The sequence below is a fragment of the Abrus precatorius genome, unplaced genomic scaffold (assembly GCF_003935025.1).
Source record: "Abrus precatorius isolate BTA unplaced genomic scaffold, Abrus_2018 Scaffold9, whole genome shotgun sequence".
In the NCBI taxonomy this organism is placed as follows: Eukaryota; Viridiplantae; Streptophyta; class Magnoliopsida; order Fabales; family Fabaceae; genus Abrus; species Abrus precatorius.
This window is the reverse complement of record NW_020874439.1, coordinates 23,128,584-23,138,670: the sequence shown is the minus strand read 5'-3', so window position 1 is coordinate 23,138,670 and position 10,087 is coordinate 23,128,584.

Sequence of the window (10,087 nt, the reverse complement as noted above, 5' to 3'; positions counted from 1 at the left end):
AATTAATGTAAACATTTTCTTTTATTATATTTCTGTCAAGCGAAAACTAAGAAACAACAGAAGTAGAAGATAAATAGTTTGCATTATATAATTGATTGAGAATCTAAGATATAAATTTACAAATATCAAATTACAGAAAAATTAATAATCGTCATATACTGTACACAACATAAGTTTTTTTAGGGTGTTGATAAGAGAGTTTTGTTTTATTTATTTTATTTTTTATCTGTCAAAATCTCTACATCTTCACTTAATACAATCTTAGATTGTAAATTATGAGAAATTAACTAATAATACATGTCCAGGGAAATTGAGACTAAAAACATGGCGTTATCTTTTACCTTTTGTATACAACTTATCACCCTAATTAACATTTAAATTATTTTATTAAAAAAAAGTAAAAACAAGTGCACATCGTTTCCAAATCTGAAAGTTTTTTTTTTCCTTGAAATTAATGCTATTTCAGAAATTGATTTAGGCGCAAGCAGATTTCATAATAATTTTTATATGGTGAGTAGCAAAATAAATAAATAAATAATAAAGAACATGTGATACTTTGAGAATGCAATCATAAGAATAAGTGTTAGCTGTTGGTCATATGAAATGCATTCTCAAAGTTTTAATCAGTCTTTTTTGAGTGACGACACCCATGAATGATGGATCTCATTTTTCGATTCAAAAGATCTGATATAGTCTTTTTAAATGTTTTATTAGACCTAAAACTTATTCAAAAGCCTGTTACGCAGTGAATACGTTTTAAAATAACTATTTGGTTTAAACTTGTTTATAATTTTTTAAAAAGAATAATTATTAACCTGCCTTATTAAATAAATGTTTTTAACTTCACTAAAATAAATTATACCAAAATAATATTTATATACCTACTTAGTACTTTTATTTATTTATTTATATTACATCACTTATTATATTTTTACTTTTTTCACTAAATATATGTCGAGTAAGTTATAACTTATAAACAAGGGATGAGAACCCATTTCTACCTCTCAAGCACAACAGTCATACAATAAAATATAGACATTATTAACTAACATAACATAACTATGTTATACATAACATTTATTAAATAAAATTTTACCATAAATAATTATAAAAACCCATCAATTAAATTATATATACGATTGCTTCTTTTTTTATAACATAAGAAAATGAAAATTGGTACACATATTCCCTCATCCCCCATTATACTATTCATCATGTATTTTTTAATGGTCATGTAAGACATGTGCATAAAATCGTTAGTGGCCACTTCTAATTGTCATCATTACTATTTTGCCAATGGCTATGGCCACATATAATTTTGGAAAGAAATAGTTTTTAACTATAAATTCAATAATATTTATTGTAAGACATATACAAACGTGCACATATATATAAAGATTAATTTTTTACTAATTGAGGTTCGTGGTAAATGGTTCAATATTATTTAAGTAAAATTTTAAGTTTGAATTTTTGTGTATAAAAAAATCTCCTATAGTAAACTCATTCACTACATCCAGTTGTGCGACTTAGATCGAAATCCAATTAAACTAAATAGAAAAAAAATATATTAATTTTTTAGTACACAATTTTCACGCATTAGAAAATGAACTTGTAACTTGGAAACATTTTTATTTATGCCTGAAAGACTTGGAACATGGAAATGACAATGACCTCATAGATGCTTCTTCTGGCCGTGACTCACATTTTCTTGGGTGAAAAATGTTTTGCATCTTTGGAATATAACATACCCTTAATAATTGAATTTGATATATACTCGTAGGTTATATTTTCGTCTTCGTTTCGTCCCTTTTCCTTGTTACTTTCAATCTTGTAATCAACATCCTGTTAGTGCTTTTTCCCCCCCTTAAAAGAGAGATAGAGAGGAAAAACAATTGTTTAATTGTACATTAAAGGAAATAATGAGAAATCTGAGTATACATTATACAACACTGTCGAATATCGATGTAATTATTGAAGCCAAAATTATGGGAAAAGAAATTTCAGAAAATAAACCAAACACCTCAGTTTAATTTAACTTCTTTAATGTTTTATTGTAAATTTTACTATTTTGTTGCTTTCATTTATATTATAAATAAGCATTAATCGTTTATGAAACTTTTAGTAATTAATTAAGGTCAATATATTAATCATAGAAATATATTTTAATTATATTTGTTATATTACTTGTCCTCTCAAAGAAAAGGCTACCTCTCTCTACCCGTCTCTATAGACTATGGGGATCTAATTATATGCATGGCAAAAAAAAGGTACAATCCTTCAACCCCCCAATTTCGTTGTACAATTCATAAATAGTCATTTCACATGAAAATTTTACAAAATTGGATGAAGTTACTGAAACAAAAATGTGGGGCAATCTTCAATGTCCATATTAGGCAGGTTCAATTTTTATTTTTTATTTTTTATTTCATATTTAATATATTACATGGGAACCACTGAAGCAAATTTTAAACAGTAAGTAGATAAATAAACACTTTTGGAGATCTCTCAGATAGTACATTAGACAGTCCACTTTATAAAAAATTGTAAGGGCATTAATTTTATAATAAATATATTTCATTATTTTTAATAAGAAAAATACAATGAGTGCAAATTATATGAAGATATCCAAATATTTATAAATACATCAACGCTAGCCTATTTGTTAATTTTAAATTTACCAAATATAAATAAAAATGGACAAATTTTTAAAATCTCGTTTAGTGTTATCGAAGTTAAAATATGCAACCTGCCAAAATAAATAGTAGGTAAGTTTAATAGAAAATTAACTTATTAAGACTATAAGTTGATATAATTTACCTTATGTAGCCTACGAATTATTTGAATTTGAACTAATTTTTTAAAAAATAAATCCAAGTTTATGAATAGAAAATTTTAGGACCTCCCTATCATGTTTTTTTTTTTTTTAATTTATCCAAAAATCATTTTAAAAATAGAGTTAAAAAACAAACATTTTTAGATACCATAATATTTTTTTCTCTCCCCTCAAATGATATGCCACTTTATTTATTGTTATTTGTCTCCCTTAAAAGAATTCTCTTACTTTTTTCCTTTGGAGACTGAGGTGATTGATGGGATTATAGAGAAAATTGAAGTATAAGACAGCATTCTAAATTGAAAGGCTTTTGATATTATGTAGAAATTTCATGTATTCTATTTCTCATTCACTCGATTGTAAAAAATAAAATAAAATATACGTATTTAAAAGTAACACCTGTCTTGATTGTTAGGCTTTTTAAGTGCTTTGTTTTTGTTAGTGGATTGGGAAAGAGAACACTAACCAATACTAGTGATTTGAATTTATTTATTTTTATATTGTATTGTTTTAAATAAAAAGTTTAGATATAAAGCGGTAGGGTATACCAAACCTATCAATATGATGTGATTTCCATCTCATGAGGAAAATGTGAAAAGGGGAGGGATTAAATTGATTTTTATTGAATGTTCAACTTTTAGTTTTTAATAATATACGAGGAAAAACAGTGTTTTAATTTATATAATATTTTTTGAAGTAGATATATATTGTAGACATATTGAGAAACTAGGCTTAGGAGCCAAAAGAATGGTCCCCACTACTTTACAATTAATTCTCCACATGAAATGCAATTGTTTTGTACCAAAGTGACCCATCGATGATGCTAACAGATAGAGGAATCAGCCACGGGAATTAAAAGGTCTTGTGTGCATTTTACACTTGTGGAAAGGCTTCATGGGACTTTTCTGGTTATCAATCCCTCAATGTGGCTTATAACTAAGTCACATAATGTAATTTAACAATTACTTTAATTGCATCTTTAAAAATTTTATTAAAATATTTTTAAATATAATTTTGTGTTTTCAGTCCTTTAAAATATTTTTCTTAATTTTAGTTATTATCAATTTCACTTTTTTAAATATCTAACATTATTCAGTGACAACATCACATGAAAATAGTTACACCGTATAAGTCATCATTGATTCATTGTGAAGTAACATGAATAGCTGCATGTTATATCACACTTAACGGCATCAAGAATTACTTTTATAAATTTAAAATTTCACGAGACAAAGTTAATCATTTTTCAAAAATTAAATAAAGTAAATTGATATTTATGTTAAATTAATTAATTAATTATATAAAATGGAATTTGTTTTTTCGTGATAGAATCACCAACCAATGAATAATGAATAACATGTGGTTTAATAGCGAGGGGGCTAGGGCGGTGGCACAACCAAGGGACTGTAGTAAGGGAGACAATTTACTAAATTGAGCCCTTTATTTAAAGTTTGGTGAACCACAAATAATATTTCTACTTTTTTATTTTATTAAATTATTACATCAGTATTGATATAAAATACATATTTCAATATTTATTATTTATTTTGGATTTTAAAAAAAAGTATAAAATCATGGAACGCATGGATCAACGTTGAGTTTGGGTATCCCTGTGCTCTTAAAAAATGGTAAAGAAAAATATGAAAACAATGCACAAACATTATTTTCTTGTAATCTGTAAAGAAAAAAAATAAAACGTCATTATTCATTAGATTGATTATAGATTTTGGGTATCCGTACGCTCGTCACGCTGCTATCTCGTGGCCGGTGACTGTTAACGCCTTTTATCAAGATTTTGTCTTTGACTTGAAAGTTTAGGTGATGTTTATTCAGAATTTGTTAAATGTCTGTGTACTGTAATCAATTATAATGTTTTACAAATATATTTTTATATTAATTATTATAAAAGTAATCATTTTTATTAATTTGACAATTTATGACTACATAACAGTGTAAAATATTTATACTAGTATATTTAAATTAATTTTTAATTTTAATTAACTAAGAATTATATATCTAAATATTAATATAAAAGGCTTAATTATATTTTTTTTCTAATAAATATTATATATTTTGTAATAAGTTCTTATAAATTTTTTTTAGAACTTAGTCTTTATAAAATTGAAAAATTAAAATTTAGTATTTATTGTCAATTTTCTCAACTCTTTTTATTCTATCAGTAAAGTAATAAGCTAGCTAACAAATATTAGATCCTCTTACATGTTATATAATTTAATTTAATAATATTTTATTATTTAAAATTAATATTTATAAATAAATTACTATTTATTTATTTTTTTCAGATAAGTCTACTTCTTATTTCTCTTTTTTACTCTCTCACCTCTCCTTTTTTTCTTTTTCTTTATACTAACACACCATTTCAACTTTTTCCCTTCCTCCTCCCCACACCCTCTCCTTCCCCTCTTCTCATCTTCACCCTCATTCAAAAATCTCACATTCTTCTCCACCTTATTCCCAATCTCACACCTTCTTTCATTTGTAGATTTTAAGCTTTTTCTCCTTCCACATAAAATTTATATAATAAAATAATTATACATTATTGCTAATAAGCAATAATACATTATTGAGTAAATTCTTTCATTTTCTTTTTTAATGTAAATAAATATTTAATTAGATGTAAAAAAAGAAAAAGTAATAAAGTAAATTTTATTTTTCTTCTCTATTGTTTATTGTTGTTAAACCCTTTTTTTTTTGTGACATCCAAGAAGAAAAAACTAAATCATATAAAGGAGTAATGAAAAAGAAAAGAAGATAAAGTGTGCACTGAGCAGTGAAAAAGGGTAAGGTGAGTAATAAAAAAAGGAAAATGGTAAAAAAATAAATTTTATGTAAATATAGAAAATATAAATATAAATTTATTTATAATTATTAAATTTAAATAATAAAATATTATTAAACTATATGATAGTAGGATTAAGTTTATTTTCTATTAATCAATTTAGCACTTAAGAGAAGAGAGTTGATGATAGGATTAAATCATAACTTTTTAAAATTTTAAGAATTTAATTATAATAAAAATTTTTAAAAATACTTATAGTAAAATGCTTAATATTTATTGAAAATAAAAATATAATTAAACTATTTTTTATTATTTAATACAATTACATTTTTTAATTTAAAATCATAAATTAAGATAAAATAATTTTTTTTACCGGTGAATCTAAATATTTAATGATATTTATAAACATTTTATTCATAAATATTTTATATTTAAAGTCATAAATATATTTTACTAACACACACTAAAACGAGATGATTAAAAATCAGTTTAATCTTTCCTCGTTATAATTAATTACAAAAAAATTTATTGGTTATGTTATTAGCACAAGTGTACTATCTACCTTATTTTCAAATTAATTTTTAGTTTTCAAGTTAGCTTGCATATATCATATTGTTTTTGCTTGTATATACTTGGATTGTAAAATGAGATAACCACCACAAAAAGAAATCTTTAAGCAATTTCGAAGTCAGAAAAATATAATGTTTGGCTATAAGTTCAATGTATCAGTTACATATATAACACGGCATTGCATTGTCATTCACATAAATTATATTATACTAAAATAATTCACTCGTGTTTAGGTATGGAATATAAAAATGTTATATTAATATAATCGTTCAACTATTTTTAAAATACATACTAAATTAAATATTTATTTTCTTAAAAATATTAAAAGAATAAAAAGTATAAATATAAAAATAAGAGCAATTAAAATTATTTAACTATAAAAGAATAAACGTTATGATATAAATCCAACCGTCCAAGAAGAGACTGGCAAAGGTGGCGAATATTCTAGAAGCGGGGTCTTTAGGTTGTCGCTGCGGATGCAGACTACACGCGCCGATTGGACTTGGACCCATCAGAATTGGAGTCTCGATCATGCTTTTTTCTTTTTTAATAAATATAAATTTTAACAATTTATCCATCATTGGTTAATAAATATATTTTTAGAAATTAAAGTACTTACATATTTTTTAAAATAGTTATTAGACATAAGATTGAGTAAATATAAGAAATCAAATAAAAAACCAACAAGAAGAATAACTTCTTTCTAGTCACAAGGATTTATTCATTCTTAACGGATGAAATGATGTACTGTCCTTTAAAAAAAAAAAAACTTAGAGATAACTTTTCTGATGTAGAATTTGCAGCTTCGTGTATATTTTCTTTTAAAAGAGTTTTTTTTTGTCTCACTTTGAATTATTGGCACAACAAAAGGTTTGTCATTTATTAATAAATAAAAATTATTAAGTGTTATAATACCTTTTATTTGTATTATTTTTGTTTAACAAAAATTGAATCAATAATGAATATTTGAAGGTTTATATTAAAAAACAATACAAATGTTTAACAAAAGGTTTGTCATGAATATTTTTGTTTATATTAATATTTTCGCATTGATAATATATGTATTGATATTTTATATGAATAGAATTATTTATTAGTATAATATATTATATCATCAGAATAGACTTAAAATTAGCCAAAAAATTAATTAAATTAAAAGTGTTTAACAAAATTAACTAATCATCTCCTTAATATAAATAGCATAACATAATACTAATGTAATTGTGTATGTATACATATAACAATTTTAAATCAAATAAATTTATACATTGTTATTATTATTAGGTAAAGGATACTTCATATACAATTGAAAGGTAAAATGAGTAAGTATTCACATATAATTTATTAAGAATATAGATATTAATTAGGAGAGTAAAAGATTATAATTTTTATAATTTAGCAAGGGCAAAATCGAAGAAAATAACATAAGTGTTTTTTTTTCAAATGATACATTACTTCTGTAAATTTATTTAATCTAGCAGTGTTTGTTTTCATAGCATCCTAACTAAACACCTCTTACAATTTTATTTTATTTTTGTCAAATAACTAGTTTGCTTGATCAAGTGTCTTTGCCTACGCACACATAGCCTTGGTTGGTGTGGTTACTTTACGGCTCTTCATCTCAAAGACCCACGAGGAAAATATTTTCTCTTGTGTTACGAGGGTAACAGTACGTACACATGCTTACTGTTAATATGATATTTTAAGAAAATGTTTACTATTAACTTGTTTATATTTCACGTAGGCTAAAGTTTTGCATGTTAACAAATTCCTCAGCCAGATTTTACTTTCTTTCGCTGACTTTGATTTATTCGTTTCAGTGGAGCTAGAAATTTATATCCCAACATGCAATGTGAAACAAACCAATTTCACTTTCTCAATTCCCGTACTCTCAAGACTCTCTTGCGTTGAAATTTCAAACTAAGTTAGCGATAGCCATCTTCATCACTATATAGAAAGTAATAGTCAAGATCAAGCTAATTATAAAAAAGTATATGGAACATGGTTTCGTATTTTGTTAGCATTCAATGGTCATAATAAACAAATGGACCTTGACCAAAAAAATAAAATAAAAAATTGCACCAGGCATTTTGACATTCCTCTGTTGTCTGTTCTTTATTCTAGTATTTTCTTCCCAAATAATGCTCTTCTTGCACAAACTTGCATACTAAAATGTTGAATTTCTTTTTATTACGGTTGGGTTTTATGCCAATATTATATTCTGTCAGAAAATTCTCTATTATATATTAACCCAATTGATCATCCATATTAGATTAATAGAAAGATAAATGACAAACCTTATTATTAGATATTCATTAGAGTACAAAGTACATACCCGGATCCATTACGCTTTTGCTGCGGTTAAATGACAGCAAAAGCTTTAGTCTAGGTAATGGACTCCACTATGAGTGATTACCGTTCCTATTACAAGTTGATTCAAAAATAGTGGTGTTATGGTCTTCTTCAACCAAATCGCCGTAATCCCAATTACAGGGACTTGAGAGCCAAACTCCTGATGGGAAGAAGTATAGAGGCAATATTTTTTTTTGATTTGGTTTATTGGGGACCAGCACCGCTAGACGGGTTTATTTTTATATTCACCTATTAGAGTTCCCACTATACCGAAATAGGCCAAGCCCGGTATCCACTCATATGGACTCACATTACTTCCTACGGTAATCCAAATGGGTTCACCCGATACAGATCACTTGCAATTAGTCCAATTAGTGTAAATAGCTTAATATAAATGTATTATTATATTTAATATGTAGCCCACACATTATTTATTGGAATAAAATAAATCCAACATATTCAACTTAATATTATTGATAATATTTTCAAGGTACGTAGCACTGCCGTATTAGGTCCAACATCATATGTTCAAAGATATATATAAACGATAGTTTGATCCTGCTTAGTTCCTGATCATTAATTTGTGGCTAGAATAGTGCGGGACAATTGACTTCAATTATAATTAATTTAGTATTAAAGTTATGTGTTTTTTTTATTCACTTTGTTGGTGTTTGAATCCTACTTCTGTTCAAGAGCTTTAACCATCGTGTCTCCTGTGATCTTCAAAAGCTCACTGAAGATTGACCCAAGCTAACTATAGTTCAACCTCGATCGAAATCAAGTTAATAATTAGCAGCTAGGTGCTAATCAGGCATAAAAACATGGAGAATGATAAATCAAATCATGTCAATGATTAACTATTGAACCGGATCCTACAAGGAAAGAGACTTGTACTAACCATTAATGTATATTTGTCTATGAATGTGTTTGATCAAATTATGTTTGGAAGTTTATGACAACTTACGAATTTTTTTTTTGCTAATAAATATTATTATTATTATTATTATTTTATATATTTTAATAACCTTTTTTTTAAAGTTATTTTAATAATTTTAATAAATTGTAATTAAATTAGGACATAAATTGTTATGTAATAAGAGTTCATTGAATAAATGTTCCATCAAAGTATATATCCAAATGTACTAGCATGATAGCTTCTGACTTAAATTAAAATATAGAACTAATTAGAATAAATTAAAAAAAACCTATAAAAAATGTAAATTATCTACATTAACTTTTTATAAACTCTTTTAAACATTCTTCAAATAATTCTAAATAAAAATAAACAAATAAATAAGAGGAGAGAGAGAGCTTAGTTTGTGTCTTCTTAAAGAGGTGTATCTAGTTCGATCAACTTAAATCAATAGGAAACTAAAGTATTTTTCACATATATGAGGATCTATATGAGTATTTTGCGCACCTAAGTTATATAGATTATATCAATTATATAATAATAAATGTTAAATTCAACTTTTTAGGATTGAATTTAAACAACTAATAAAAAGAATGTCATCATTATATATACTTTAATA